Source organism: Diadema antillarum, unplaced genomic scaffold, assembly GCF_040938485.1.
Source record: "Diadema antillarum isolate AM-2024a unplaced genomic scaffold, OU_Dant_1.0 scf00000126, whole genome shotgun sequence".
NCBI lineage: Eukaryota > Metazoa > Echinodermata > Echinoidea > Diadematoida > Diadematidae > Diadema > Diadema antillarum.
The window spans coordinates 444,557-461,529 of NW_027271015.1; positions in this window are offsets into that span (position 1 = coordinate 444,557).

The following is a 16,973-nucleotide window of genomic DNA, read 5'->3' on the forward strand; positions in this document are numbered from 1 at the left end:
ATGTATTACCAGGGAGGTGGTTCCCACCTCCTTGGTATTACAGATTAGAGGAAATTACTGTAGCTATCATTGTTTCGAGGGAAAGAAAAATATAAATATACAGTGTATATAGCACAGGGGTTTCAGCGTCATAACATTGATTCGGGGAAAACCGAGAGGCGTTTATACAGCAAAGAAGTTTTGCAGCAAAACATTGGAGAAACATTGCACAAATATAGGGGTGGTTTAAATGATGTATGAGTACCTGCGGGCTTTAAGAGAAAGTGGAAAATCAGTGCCAGAAAGTGGGAGTCGTATTACAATCTTCAAGGTACAATTAAAGATAATATAAAGTTTTGGTACCTCAAAAGTTTCCCCGAATTTCCTTGTCTTAGTTTGTGTTTCAGATTAAAGTACCTTTCATATAACTAACACTGTGAGACTTACTCGCCCCAAAGTGCTCTCATGTCTAGTAATCATGAAATAATGGTTTCGTACCAGAGCCGTATTGACTCGACGCGGTACCGCGAGCACGTATTGTACGAAACCATTAATTGCATGATAACTGCGACCAGCAGCCCCATACGCATAGATAAATGGGGCTGCGAATTGTAGAATTCAGGATCATGACAGACTAGTATCGCGGGTAAATATCAACTTAAAATCCAAAAATTTCTTCAATTTGAAGACTTACCAGTTAAGTTGAAGTATTGAAAACAGGCTTCGGGCAACGTTTGGTTCTGCCAATAGTCCCTTTCTGTTCGAATTGATGACTGAATGTGACTCGGTCGAGAGGACCTTGGGAGAGCTACACTGAATTGACGGCCAGCGCATACGCTCACAGACATCTTATCCGTTCATGGATTTGAAATTTGTGCGCATGTGATGTGTGCGCATGCGCTGGCCGTCAATTCAATGGGGCTGCTGGTCGCAGTTAATTGCATGATTACTAAGACATGAGAGCACTTTGGGGCGAGTAAGTCTCACAGTGTTAGTTACATGAAAGGTACTTTAACATGAAACACAAACTAAGACAAGGAAATTCAGGGAAACTTTTGAGGTACCAAAACTTTATATTATCTTTAAACCACAAAATGATAAGTATTAGATAAGTACAGGTGACTCATGCGAAATAGGGGCGTTTACAAATGTTGGAATCATCATCTAACTACAAAAATAATGAGAAAGTGTATTATATATAACAATGTATAAATATAAGTACATAAGTATATAAGTATATCGGAGGGGAAATCCCCTGTCCTTGCGAGGGCATCGTACGCAAGGAACGTATAGACTAGAAAAATATGTTTTACAAATATAGACCAATTGAGGTAGATGCCGGGAGCTGCAGCAGCGAGGGACTTCCAAAACCTGCTTGCTGCAGATTCCGGCACCTCGGCGAGGTGGAAAGTGGAGGCCTGGACGTTACGGCTGACGAGGCTCGGCTTGATCTCGCTGAGAACCGGAGAACGAAGTCCGCTGCGGACGTCGTGAAGGATTTTGCTGGCGGATAGAAGAGAGTGAAAGTCCTTCCCCTGAGACTGGGAAGGGGAAAACGTGAATAAATAAAACATAAGTGAGATTAATCACAATTAGATAAGCATTAATGAGAAAAAAAACATAATTGATAAGCAAATGTATGCCAACATACATGTATAGACAACTCACAAATATTTTGAAAATCTACGTTTCTAAATGGTGATGCATGCATTATACAAAACTTCGCAAAAAAGCATGCCACAACATGCATATTGCGAAGTTAAGTGAGAAAAAACAAACATTATTGATAGGCAATGTGAGAAAAAAAACACTATTGATAGGTAAATAGAAGCCAACATATAGACAACTCACAAATATCCTGAAAATCCACGTTTGCAAATTATAATGCATGCATTATGCAAAACATTGCAAAATGCATGCCACAGCAAACAAAGTGAAAAAAAAATATTATCAATAAGCAAATGTATGCCCACATATATAGACGATTCACAAATAGAAGGAAGGTGCAATTTATTGATAAATCATCTGCCACTACGTTGTATAGGCCTATGTACAATCCGATAATTTAAGATATGCCAAATGATGCCCTCTTGCAGTTTGCTTGTGCTGTAGAAACATGTTTGGAAACCAATCTTATATGAAAATCATAACATTCATACTTCTCGTTCAAATTGACCGGAATTTTTATCATTATTTTTCTTCTGGTTCTACTCCAAGGGTGGCCTTCTAGACGCCATTTAATCGTAACATCTTAACGTGTATAATGGGAGAATTGAAACAATTAAAGAAAGTTTAAACAAAAGGTAAATAAAAACTAGGGAAGAGGCATAATGAAAATTATAAAACATCAACAATGTTTCATAACAGTACACTTGTAATTTCTATACGTCGGATAAATATGACAATTTCACTCTATCAAACAAGATCAACCGTTCTCATTACCAAGTGTAGTTGACCTGTGACTCAATATTTCACCTTTGATAATTTACCTCCAACATTTTCACCATGACTATCTCATCCCAAACCTTTACAGCATGCTATTTGAGGTACAAAGTTGCAATGATATGAATAATAATCAAAAAATAAAATGGATCGAATTCTGTTAAATCAAATCAGTTTTAGGTTGAATCATGCCCTCGTTAGAGCTTCTAAATGCATGTCTCTCTCCTGCTATTTAGATTTCAGAATCGTAACTGGTGAGGATATAACAATTTATTTTCTGATTTGGATCTTTTTATGAAGCATGGAATGAATAGTAAGCACAACGCTGTGTAACGCGCTGTTATGGTACTGCGATGACAATTTCCTGTCTGTTACTATTAAAAGTGTGCAGTGAATGAGTTTATGCAGGTAGTAAGCATGCTATTTGAGCAATACAGTTGAAAAGTAAATGTTATAAAATGCTAGAAAATGGATTTCATTTCGTGTAAGTACAAAAGTCCTAGGTGATACCATGTGCATGCTAGAATATCTAGAACATTTTTATTTTCTGAGGGCATGTAGGCATATAAAAGATACTTCTGGAGAATATAACAATTTCTTCTCTGGTTTTAAACTCTGTGTACGCAGAGCATGTAACGAAGGAGTCAAAGTATAACGTTGAGACACAGTTGTCATGCTAACGTGATATTACAGTGGTAATTCCCTGTCTATTTGTGTTCAGTGAATGAGTAATGTAGATTTTACAAGCTAATATTTTGATTGTGCGTGGTACTTGACAGCATGCTATTTCATAAAAATGTGCAATACGTAAATGTTGCTAAATCATAAAAATAGAATATATGGATTCGTGTAATTCAAGCATTTCGAGTGGTATAGCGTGCATGTTAGAACTTTCGAATGTGTATTTTTATGTGAGTTGGCGCTGTAAGTATAAATAGTTTGGTAGTTTGTGCCTCGTGTCATGCGTGTTGAACTCATGGGCTTTGTTAGCCAGGGTATTAGCCTAGTGTCGAACTCATGGGCTGTACCACTCGTGGGCTGAATGACTCATGGACCTTCCTTTATAATGGGGAACTCGTGTGTCTCATTTGTGTCGGTCGGTCTCGAACCCAATTTTACAAATTAGTTCAAGTGTGTTTGCTACATTTGACATGTTTGAGCAACAAACCTGCAATTTAAGCTGCAGTAGGTACATGTTATGGAATCATGAAAATTCGTGTAATAAAAAATTGTTGCGGGCATGACTTAAGTTGCAGAATAGCTATTTGTGAAACACTCTCTAAGAATAACATACTAACATTTCTTCTGATCTTTAACTTTCTGTCATGTAATGTCATAATAGTTAACATAACGTTGTGACACCCGATGATGTGGTATATATACTGTAATGACAGTAATAACCTGTCTATTGATAAGTGTGCAGTGAATGAGTGAAGCAGATTTTACGAGGAATGTTACTGTTAATTGCACCTGCTGCTTGACAGCATGCTGTCTGATAGAGTAAGAAAGTTTCCATAAATAATAAATAAAGTGGACTAAATGTCGCATCTTAAAAAGAGTTTTAATTGGTATAATGTCGAGTATATGCTGGAATATATTGATTTTGTAATTTGTTTGTCTACGGGTTTGTATGCAGGTTAAAAAAATATGGCGTCAAATATGTTACAATATGAATCTGACCCACAACGATCTATATAATATTTGGAGTTTCACGTGACTTCATTTAAGAAACTGCCAAATTAAAATCATACTACTGGCGCATTTGTTATGACAAGGAGGACAACAAAGGCGAGACTGAATGAGCTGATGAGATATTGCGGGATGATCAGAAATGTTGCAGAATGGGTTCCATTAATACTGCTAGTTTGATTCCTGGAACAAAATGGTGGTCTACAGGGCACATCATTTAGTGAATTGAAAATAGAAATGATAATAATCTTGGAGTGACTCGACGGTGATGTGTGTGTGTGTGTGTGGTGTGTGTGTGTGTGTGTGACAAAGCATGTGAGTATAGGATGCTGTATGTGTGACATCACCTGTCTTTTTCATTCCTATTCCACATTCTTTGGCCTTTTATTTTCTCCGCATCATAACAGTTCACAATCATTTTATGTATAAGCAAGGCAACAGAAGCAAATGATGACTTCAGGGGGGCGTTTCATCAACGAGTTCGTCGGAGTTTTCACCGACAAATTTGCTATCAGCCAATCAGACGCAAGGATTTACACTGACAACTGTTAAAAGCTAATGAAATCCTTGGTCTGATTGGCTGATAGCAAATTTGTCGGTGAAAACTCCGACGAACTCGTTGATGAAACGCCCCCCTGACCGCTCCCGATTGTGAAATGCAAGTTGCAATGGCAAATTAAAAAAAAAACAACAACAACTGGAGATACAGACAATAATACTTATGACGTTTTTCAATGGCAGTTACCGTGTAGTATATAGATGCTTGTTTTTTGTTTGTTTTTGTTTTTGCTTCAATTATCATGATAACGAAACGCTGATCAACTTCCATTTGTATGAGTGTGTCGTTTGGTTTCTTTCTTTACTTCCTAATTTTTCTGTTCCTTCCCTTCCTCTTCCTACTGTAAATCTTCACTCCTCCTTCTCTAACAATCTCTCCTTTGCCACTGAGTTGTTATGCTGGTTAAAACAATACACCTCAAGAAGTGTTGACAAGAAGGGAAAATAATGGTCTTTTTGTCACACAGTTTCTTGCTCATTTAATCGCTCAAGCAAGGAAAAAAAAGGAGAAAGAAAAAAGAATGGTGATTTTCAGCAGGGTACATTCTACTTGATCTCATTTTCATTATCCTGTCAAGAACGGTGACATCTTCTCCCTTTTCGCTTAATTCCTTCAAACACAGGTCTAATCAGGTCGTCAATGTCTAATTTCCATATACCTTTCAGGAAACAAGACTTGGTAGGACCTTGCGAATGCAAAAACATTTAGATACTGCCACGATAATCACCCCGCGGTTTTACGTTTTGCAGAGGGAAAGTACAATGTGAGTGTGTGTATATTAAGTCGATGGAAACGGGAATGGGATAATTGTATTTCCTGAACAGTAAATACATCGTTCTACATATCTCGCGATATAATTATATACCACTGATATATACCAAAATTATCATAAAATGAAAACAATCATTGTCTGTGCAAAGTACCCACCACTCTTTTAAGCAATAAATAATGGTGGATCACTGTTCTTTTTTTTTCTGATTCAGGCTCATGTAATGGTAATGAAAATAAGTAGGCCTAGCTTGGTGTGCCTTGCTAAAGCACGCAATCTCGTCGGGACAACGTGTGATATTAAAGGTGTAATAATGTACTTAGGATAATGCCCTGAGAATGCAATACTTCCGACGTACCCTCATCCCGCGCTTTGAAGGTAGACCATGATTCGCATTTTTTTGTTGTCAGCCAACTGAAATCGTCTTATCTGAGCTTTATCTGCAATCGCGTAGAACGTAAGCTTTACCTTTAAAGAGCATACAATTGCCAATGAGTTTTATGCATGACATTAAGGAAGTAAATCACAGCTCCTCGAGAGTAGAAGAGGACATTCGTGATTGAGCTGCCATTGTTATGCCATCGTTAGCCACATATTGCGTCTTAGCAGTTGTTGGTATCGGTTCGTTGCGGCGGAAGAGGACGGGTAAACGAGCAAGGAGGAGGAGGAGGAGGTGGTGGGAGATGGTTTGCCTGGGCAGTTTCTTACGGGGTAGGGACGTTGATGGAGAGACGTTTCGACTTAGCTATAGCAGAGTTGAGGAAGAAAGGTTTTACTGGGGGTAGGGGAGTTAATGGTGACAATCTTAACAAGGGGGTTCACAGTGGTTGTGAATGAGGAAGCTTTTACTTCGGATTGGGACGTTGATGTGAACAGTTTTGAAGGGAGTTGAGGCGTTGATCAGAGCAGGTGTTATTGCGGGGCTAGGGGCGTTGATGTGGAGCGTTTTTTCTTGTAAATCTGAATGTTTTGATGAAATCTCTAGATTACTTAACTTCAGAACCTCCCTTAATATCTAGATTATTAATATGAATATAGTCACTTCGAAAAGTGATGGCTCAAATGTTGCGTTCTGGTGTGGGAGGGGTATACAACCAATGCCTTAAAAAAGTTCAACTGACAGCAATGGAAAGTATAAGATTTACAACCGGTTGAAATATAACCACTTAATAGTGTGCCAAACACGCAGGACAGGTAGAAATTAACATCCAAACATTATGGACATCCTCACTCTCTATCAAATGTTCTCGAGCGTCCCCTCCCCCCCCCCTACTTTTACCCTCACTCCACCACACCAATTAGATAATGGGAAAGTCTCTTACAATGTATACGAAACCCGAATCATATTGTTAAAGACAGTAAGTCTTTTTTCATCTCTCGATCGTTTTGTTGTTCACACTCGGGCAGATTGACACGACAAACCAGTTTTGAATGCAGTTTCATGCACTTTCTCATCCTTCATTTCGTTAGTTTTCTCTTTTCAGGTGATTTTTTTTTTCAATGTCAGGACAAATTAATTCGGCCCAAATGTTGTACTGGAGAACAAGACACCCTGCTTTCCATCATGCCATACCTAAACAAGCCCATGGCTCCCTTCTGGCGCTGGTATGGGCTCTCGCCTTGTATGTTGCGGAAGTACCATCGGCACAATGCACAGCTGCTTCATTCGGTGAGTGCATGTAATTACTACCTCCATCAAACCGTAACATAGGTTTCCTACAGGAATAATGTGCCTATCTCTGCAGGGAAAATGCGCATCTATGTTGTTTGCATACAGAAAATGTAGGGTAAAATTATCTATTTACCTGAAGATCTAATTCAAACGCTGGGGGTTGGTAAAAGTTAAAGCATTGTATAGGTTTTGATTGTCTGCGATGTCCTGTCAATTATGGCAAACTTCATCTCACAATATTAAAAAAAGATGTCAACGATTAAAAAAAAAATATTGCTTCCATATGAAATATAATATCACTTAAATAACGAATCACTCTATAAAGAGGTGAAATAAAATAAACATTTTCGCCAACAATGATGCTTCTAAAGACAGTCTATATATCAATGTCCTCTTCAAAATGTCACCAATTCTAATTAAAAGTAAAAACTTAAATAATGTAAAATTGTGGTTTTTCCCTGACTTCATCGTATTCAAAAAGGAGAAAATTTGATAAACGTGTGTATGCAACCGACGGGGAGTCGATTACATCTCGAACTACCTGTTTTGGTTTGTGTGTGTGTGTGTGTGTGTGTGTGTGGTTTTTGTGTGTGTATTTGTGTAACTGATAGCACTCCTCTTGAAAAATTAGCAAAACTTTTAAGCTCCGTAAATATTTCATGAATTCGAACCCTAATGAATGCTTCGTCGATCAAACTTAAGCTGAACAATGCAGATGAATTTTCACTATGAATGCAGAAACTCAGAGCAATGTTTGTTAACCCAGTGAAAATTTTCTATCCTGTATAGCAGGCACAGATAGTGTATTTACGAAGATGTTGACAACACAATGTCGGGACAATTTATATTTAGTAACATTCATGAAGAGCTGTGCTGTAAGTCTCAGTTCAGCCAAGACAAAACGACTCCCCCCCCCCCCCCATTTATTTTTGTTTATGATGTAAATCATTATTATTTTATAAAGTTATTTCCCGAGTCTGCCTAAATCTGTGATATTGGACTTACAAACCTGCCATGGCGTATATCTTTTAATAAAAGCAGTATTTCAACAAGGTTATGAGGGCTTATATCAGATGGTCCTTCTTTGAAAAGAAAAATGTTTGGGTCTTATTAAAATACAACACTGTTATCAGCATCCCTCCCAATGGTGTTCCTTGACACAATCCTGTCTCAACCTACTATCTCCGACAGTTCTGCAACCCGCAGGTGAAAGGTCAACAAGACATGCAGAGACTCAAGCCTGCGTTAGATGAACAGGCCTGCTGGAAAAAAAAAATACAGTGTCTCAGAGTGTGAAATATCTTCACACTGTTAAATTCGAATTCTATCTCACTGTGGATCATCAAGTCAGTGTGTGAAAGAGAACATTAACACTCTGTGAAAACCCCACTGCAGTGCATTGGCGGATCCAGAGGGAGCGCAACCGGCGTCCCCCACCCCCTTCATTTTTCGTTACACGCCCCAGCCAGTATGAAAATATCTTCATATTGTTTAATTCGAGCATTTATTGCAGAGTGTGGGAACAAATTGCTAACAAAGTGGGACACTGTGTTCTTTCCAATAGGCATTGCCGTCAACAGCTGATTGAAGGCTATAGTTCTCCAGTTAGTTCATGAGAGCTTTCAAAACCGAGAGTGCAAATTCTTAACCCTTCTTGTGCTGTGAGTGCCAATTGTAACAGAAAACCTCATACCATTGTAAACACTGTCTAAAGTCCTTGGAACAGTCAGGGTAGCATATCGAACTCTGTTCGTAGCGGCACACGTTTAATTCAATGATGTGTAGCGCCGCAGCTATAACGGGCATGACTCAAACTTAAAGGGAAATACCCGGAAGCCCCTTTCGACTCTTGTCTACTGGTTCACTGTGAAGGTCATTTTTGTTTAATCTCCAAATATTGATTTATCAGTTGTCTTTTACGAAATCGTTCACTATAATGTTTGTTCCAAGAGATATGATTCATGCTCTGGATGACGTGTTACTGAGATAATCATGAAAGTTGATTCCAGTCTCACATTGGTTGTGTGTGTGTGTGTGTGTGTGTGTGCGCGCGCGCTTTACTTCCTGCTGGAGTGGTATAAGTGCCTGCCTTGAACAAGCCAGTTCACATTTCCAGCGTTGTGAACATCTTTTTAGCTTCTCAATGCTTGAATTGTACTTCCATGTCAGATATCCGACTTGTGGCGGGCGGCAAACCGAACGAAGGCCGGGTTGAGATCCGGAACTCCAGTGGATGGGAAACGTTCTGCGGGGCGGCTATGGACATGAAAACCGCGTCGGTTTTGTGCAGACAAGTCGGATATCCCGCAGTTGCGCGAGTTTTCAACACCAGCGGAGAGTTTGGAAGAGGGGAGGGGCAAATATTCCCCAATGAGCACATATCGTGCACTGGAGGTATGTTTATAAAGAGGCGCCATAAAGAAGTGTCGACTTCATCCAAATAAATTTTAGTATGAAACCTAATCACACTTGCTAATTACATGTCATATATAATAATTCTTACAACTGGCTGTTAACTTGTTCTCGTAACCCGAATGACTGCGAGGAAAGGCACAAACAATACTGCATGAAATGGGAAATATCTGCTTGATGCGATTCCGTCTCCTGAAGACAAGACGTGAGATTTGACCATCTTACGTTGGACTCCCATGAGAATCAAATCGACAATGCGTGATTTTGATGTATTAAAGTATTACTGATACCTTTGGTAAGCATTGTAATGCCAATGGAGACAAAACTGCTTTGTAAACTACTATGTATAATTCAAAGAATTAATGTGTGTACACATGTACAATTATGTTTATGTTTGACGATAATGTAGGAACCGATAACTCACGTCACACCAAATCAAAGCGCAGACTAAGTCATCCTTTGCTTTTAAGGAAACTAGTTCAAACCTTACTGGTCTTGTTGTGATGTGATTGAAACTGTTTCGCACACTCCGTCATACTGAAGCTTCCTCATTGAGCAGCCCCCCCCCCCAAAAAAAAATAAAATAAAATAAAATAAAAAATAAATAAATAAATAAAAACAAATAGCATTATTGACGATATAAAAAACGCCTCTTTTAGGAGACGAAAAACCCCCTTGAACTCTTTAGTTTGTTGACGACAAAATATATATTTTGTTTTTAATTTCTTCTTCTTCTGTTACGTGACTATTTCTAGTGGAGAGGAACCTTTCGGCTTGCTCGTTTGGACAAGAATTTCTACCTGAGTGCACTCATGACATGGACGCCGGAATCATATGCCAAGGTAGGGCGATTTTTGATTTACCAGTGGCGGATCCAGAGGGGGCGCGACCGGTGCACGCCCCCCCCCCTTTATTTCTCGTCAAAAACAAAAGAAATAAAAAGAAAAAAATGAAATGAAACCCGGAAATGCCACCAGAAATATTAGTCACGCCCCCCTTTACAGAATTCCGGGATCCGCCCCTGTTTACGTCCAGTTTCTCAAAGGCTTTAACTTTATTGTGTCTAGGACTTTAAAGCGGATGAGTTAATTGAGCTGTTGGATACAACTGTTCAAATAAATGAAATTCTGTGCGTGGAGTTATTATTGCAACTGATTGACAAATTGCCCAACATCGACGTAAAAAAAAGAAAAAAAACGAATCATATCAATGTTTAGTAGTCATGCATGATAGTTGCCATTTGAACCAGGATTCAAGAGGTCGTAGGTTCCAATCCTGCCCGAATAGTTCTATGTATGACCATGGTTTTTATCATCGTGGTGACTACGAAACGCTGATTAATTCCATGCTTATTTACGTCGATGTGGGAAGGAGTCGCGTCAATCGGTCAATCAATATGTCAACTATAGTTGCTATATCAACTGTTATCAATGTAATATCAAAGGCCGATGACTGTCCTACGCAAGGTTTTGTATCAATGGATATGGTTAGGAATAAGACAAGGACATTGCACATAAATCGGTACACGAAACCGGACCGGGAGTTGTTGGCGATACCTAGGATACGACTTTCAAAAAACTCATTAGTTTTTCATAGATTCTCGACGGTAATGGTTTACCGACGCGACTAGCCTCCCCGTTTGGACAATGGAAACAGATGACAAGGAATGGCATGAAGTATAATCCTGCAGGATTGTAACTACATACATTACTATCTGTTAAAACATTAGTAGGCCTACTTCGACACTTTGAAAAGGGAGGCTGACATAATGCGAACTTGACCCTCCCCCTCCCCCTCCACACACACACACACACACACACAAGAAATAATAATTATCGAGACGGGGACGTTTTATATACATTTCAGTTGTAATGTTCTTTACTGCCTGTATGGCGGTCTCATTTTGTTCCATTATTCTTACCGAGCAAAGGATGGGGATTCATTTGTCGTCTGTGAAATCACTTTCTCCTCCAGAATCGATTTTGCTTGAAAAAAGCAGGGACCTGATCTGGTTTGTTGTCGTACCTTTTAGCATTCCTACCTATACCATCATGTCAATGCCATGAAAATAGCATTTTATGTTACTTAAGTATCATTTTTGCGCCATTGGTTTATTTGTTTGTTGGTTTGCTTTTTTATTATGAAGAACCAGGCTATGGTGGCTGCTATGTAGCGAACGATCAGTTTCGATCAGCCTTTCATTCTGAAGTGCTAAATATCACCAGCGTAGACGATTGCCTGACTGTCTGTCGACGAGATAGATCGAATCAACATGCCGCTGTGTCGGGGGAGAGCTGTCTGTGCAGTCGCCATTATGAATTGCCTGGGGATCATACTGCATCACACGGCATATGCGACAGGCCGATAAGTTGTTCTCAAAATGATCACCAAATTTGTGGTGGTCCCTCTGAATACTCAGGTATGGAACGGTATTTATGACAGCTGCATTTACCAATGTACCATTACAGATAAATCAAGAAACGAAAGGAAACGATAGATGTATAAAAATACATCCCAATTTTCTTTGCTCTATTTCTCATTTATAAATAGGCCCCTGCACCACAAAACCAACAAAAAGTCGCCAGACATGGATTTTTAGTTAAGGGCAGATTCTTAAAGAGCAGGCTCTAAGCTTTGAAATGATTTATAACTCAATTCAAATGAACCTACCTAAATATTGGAAAGAAAACACACACCCTGGAAAAGTGTAAACAGAGAAAAGAGGCTGTGAAGTACAGGGTCTATTCAAGCGCTTAATTTTTACCAAGCCGTGATAGCTGTGCAATGAAAGGGACAAAACACACAATGTTATCTACCCGAGCAACAACAATGAAGTAATTATCAGATTAAGCTGAAATTGATTATGGTTTATTAACACCCTCTGTCCATGATAAATGCCAACTCTCAAAGCAGTAGCTTTATCCTTTCAAAAGTTATTAGGCTTGAAAGTGAGGAGTATGTAAAGGATTTCAAGTGAAAAGTGAAGAGTTCAAATGAAAAGGGGACTCTAAGAAATACCTGATCATTCTACCCCCCCCCATAAAAAAGTTACATAGAAAAACTGCTGAAAACACTCTTTCCCATTCATGTTATGATCACAAACCAAAGAATAATGTTGAAGAAGGATAACTCTTTCAGAAAATATGAAAAAGTTAAGATTGACTCAGTTGACCCACTTCACCTCTGTTGAGTCCTCATGTAAAATCAAGGGGGTGCGACTCTTTGTTCGTTTTGTGGTTCACGGTCACAAATGATATGTATTTCTGGTTAGTTTTCATTTGTTTTTATTACTGATATGATATAATATGAAATGAAATATAAAACAATAATTACACATATACATGATTATAATATATGAATATAAAATCATATATAGAATATAGGACCTCTGTGTTATGATAATTTATATACTATATACATTAACATCCTACTTGATTCTCACACTATTCTTCCTTACCACTCTCTGTGTTCCTTTCTCTACCGTCTCCACTAGTGCAACTTCAACCTCTAGCCCATTACTGTCTCCCACTCTTCACTTTCTGCCCTCCTCACAACCCCCATATGTCGCTTCCCTCTTCGTTTCTCCTCTTTCTAGGCTCTTCTGCCAAACAGCGATCCGATTAAGGACTACATACACATGGTGTCACCGCAAATCTTTCTTCCTTATATACATTAACATGTTTTAAAAAAAAAAGGTTAAATCTCTTTATAGTTTGGCCCAAACCTAGAATTATAAAGAATTACAAAGAACAAAACTTAAAAATCACAAATGAAAATATGGCATTTGAAAAGAAAAAAAGGAAACATACAAACGCAAAAATTGGAGCCGAGACATTACAATATGTATATATATATATATGTATTATATATATACATATATATATATATATTATATATATATTATATATATATATATATATATATATATATATATATATATATAAATTATTACCATATTTGTTCAATGAATGTCTTTCAAAGTTTTGATTATGCTGAAGTTTTGGAGGAGCGAATTTTTTCCGGGATAAAATTCCATATCAGCGGTCCATGAAATAAAATGGAGTTATATAAAAGTGACCTTCTAACTTAAGGTATGTGAAAATTGAGTGGCAACACCTCAAGATTTAATATACGAAATAGAATTTAGCTTAAAATGTTTTACCAGAGAGGTAGGTACAATATTATTGCAATATAAGAACATAAAAATTTGAAAAAGAAATAAAACTCATAAAATCAATAAATATTCATGTATACTTTAGAAAATATTAGACCGGAGTTTTATGGACTAACAAATTTCAGGGGTAAAAATGGGAAGTGAATTTCTTTTTTAAATCTGAAAAAGTGTGTCCAGATGGGTGATGCCTGCACTCCAAAAGTGACATAAGAGAAAAAAGTAAACAATGTTAGAAATAACGGTAATATTTTTAACTTATGAAGAATACCATTGATGGTTTGTCTCTTTCAATTTTATTGTTTATTTTTCCCGACATGCTTGTTAATTCAAATTCAAATTTAATTTCAAATTCAAACTTTATCTTCCCTTTTTTTTTTGGCAGATCAGCACGTGTGATTTTAACAAATTTCATTTGTAGAGGGATTCAAATTGAATAAACTTACATTTGAACCTTCACCCCTCTGAATAATACCTTTCGTTTCATTTTTTATTGGTTATTTTTAACACATTCCTACTTATCGTTGATGTAATCATGACCTAGGCACATTTTTTTAAAATCTGTATTTAAATGACGATTTTTCTGATAGCCACCCACGTGATTTCAACTATTCAAAGTCTCAGAATCGTTGATTTCGTTTTAACTACCTTTTTTTCAGTGTACAGTACATCCGTTGGTTTTTGCCAACCGGTGCATGCTCCGGGTAACGGTCTTATGGAGGGGGACGAATACTTCCGTTTCGGTGCGACTGTCACATTCAGCTGCAACTTCGGCCACGCGATGGTAGGAGATTCCGAGATCCAGTGCGTATTTTCTGATGGAGGTGGAGTGGCGTGGAGCAGTGAACCGCCAAAGTGTCGTCCAATTCGTAGGTGGCGCTTTATTGAGATCATACTTTGGGACATGTTGGGTAGGGCCGTTTTACAACCCAATAAAATGGCTGCAAGCTGATCACATCGAAGTCAATAGCCTTATATTCTTTCATATCATAATTTGATGAGACACAAAACGCGAAGTGTTTGCATTATAAGACCATTAGCAGACCAGTTCATATCATGTTCCCTAGGGTATCTTAATTTTAGGCATACTGTATTCTTGAAACATAGTTTGTTTGTTTTTTTCCAAAAGATTTCCAAGGCTTACCCGAGGCTTGAAGTAATGTAACAAAAGACATCGCACGTAATTTATTGAAATTCAGTGGGATTGTACAGGAGGGTATAACAGTTTGTTCCTGTTCTACAGTCCCAGAGAAGAAAAAGAATCAATAGTTTTGTATAAATTGTAATGATATCCGTACATGTATAAGGTTGACATACGTATGCAACTGTATTCTGCCTATTCTAGAGGTCATTAGTGATTTTCCGTTTCAATTCAAACGATTTTATTTGCATATAAAACGATACGGGATAGTATGAGTAATAATTTAAAATCACGTAATCTTCAATAACACTAATCGAAAGAGACTACAGTATCGATTCAATGCGACTGGTACAACTCATTCATGATCTTTGATCTATGAAATGCATATTAACAGGTCAATGGGAAACCTCCGTGGTGATGTATGTTATCACTTCCCATACGATTTGCATGTGATTGAGATATCAGGTTTTTTTTAATATATATGCTTCAAAGGGTCATTACTTTCATGTTCTTTGTCTGATTTATCTTATGCAATACCTGCCATAGGCAAGTAGTTGATGGGCGTGAAATCTAATTTGAATAGAAAAATATGAACCATAACATCAATTTGGAAGGACAGCGGCTCCCCTCCACCCCCCTTGAAAAAGTGGGAGAGCATTGCTTGATGTGAAACACTATAAAGGAGTCCCCAATGTACCGTTTTATTCTGTAATGTAATTAATATTCAGTTTAATTAATATATATTCTGTATAATGTAACTTAACTCCATCCAACATCGTCTGAAATCATTTGTGTTTATTGCAGTGTGGCTGCGTATCCTTATCGACGGCGCCGCAGTGGTTGTTGTCTCGACAATTGTGATTCTGTTGTTCTGGTAAGTGTTGCTACACCAGGCAGTGGCTCTTCGTTCCTTTGTTCTTCTGGTTGGTTTTATATCTGTTTGTTCTTTTGTTTGTTGTTAAGTTTGTGTTTGCACGTTTTTCTTCGTTATTGTTTGCTGAATGTTCAAGATCAGAGAAGGTAAGTAGATAGATTTTAGGACCGTTGGAGAGTAGGTCTTATTATACTGAACGAAATGTAAAACATGGACGTTAAAAGTATTGCAAGGTATTCGGAACTAAAACATGCCATGGAAACAGATTTTACATCCATAATGCCACTATCGGCGTCAGAGCTCTCATATCAATACAGAATCAGTACACACGGAAGAGGATGTTTGCTTGGTTTGTGTGTCCCGGTATGTGTGCGTATGTGTGTGTGTGTGTGTGTGTGTGTGTGTGTGTACGTTTGTGCAGTGATCTTTTTTGTGTGATTTTAGTAGCAAACCTAGCAAATCCAATCCACTCCATCACGGAAACAAAAGTTCGTGATTTGCAGCAAGAAGTCATCTTTCCTGAGTTTTTTTTCCCGTCTCTATATCTCGCTATCTGTCTTTTAATAAGTTTTCTTAATTTTCTTATCCATCTATCTTTTTATATGTATCCACAATAGTGCATGTAGAAAATGCCGAAACAGTGACAAAGAAGACTTCAGGATGTTCGTGAGCTACCGAAATTTGGCCTCACCTGTCGGAACTGGTCATACGTTGGACAGGGAACAACGCCCTCCGGACAGTCCGTCCGCGGTCAGATTTTTCTTTAAACACGACTCCACCAAGTCCACGCAGTCGCAGGACGTGAGCAGCAAAGGTCTGCCCACTTCTCGCAATCGCGACTCTCCGCAAATGCACAATGGTCCTGCCGGGGCGGAGAGCGCTTCAGCTGGGACGAACATTCATGACCGACAAAAGCGTGGTCCTCCAACTCCGCCCCCAAAGCCTTCTCTGAAGATCCCCCTTGCCGCTATTAAACGCAGACTGGACAAAAGTATCAAGCAGGGAGAAACTGGCAGAGAGAGCAATGACAAAGTGAGCACCAGCCAATGGGAAGGAGACCAGCGCAAAGGCAACGCTCCTCTAAACAAGCCGCTGGACCATAGGAGAAATGGTCCGGTCGTTCTGTCCCCGGAGACCTCCGTTAGGAAGTCCGCAAAGCTAATGCAGCGCTCTGAAGTTGAGCCCACCGAAATTAAATCCAGTTCTGGCAGGGTAAGTGAACCAAAGTCCCCCGTCGGAGGCCCTGAGCAAAATCTGAGGACAGA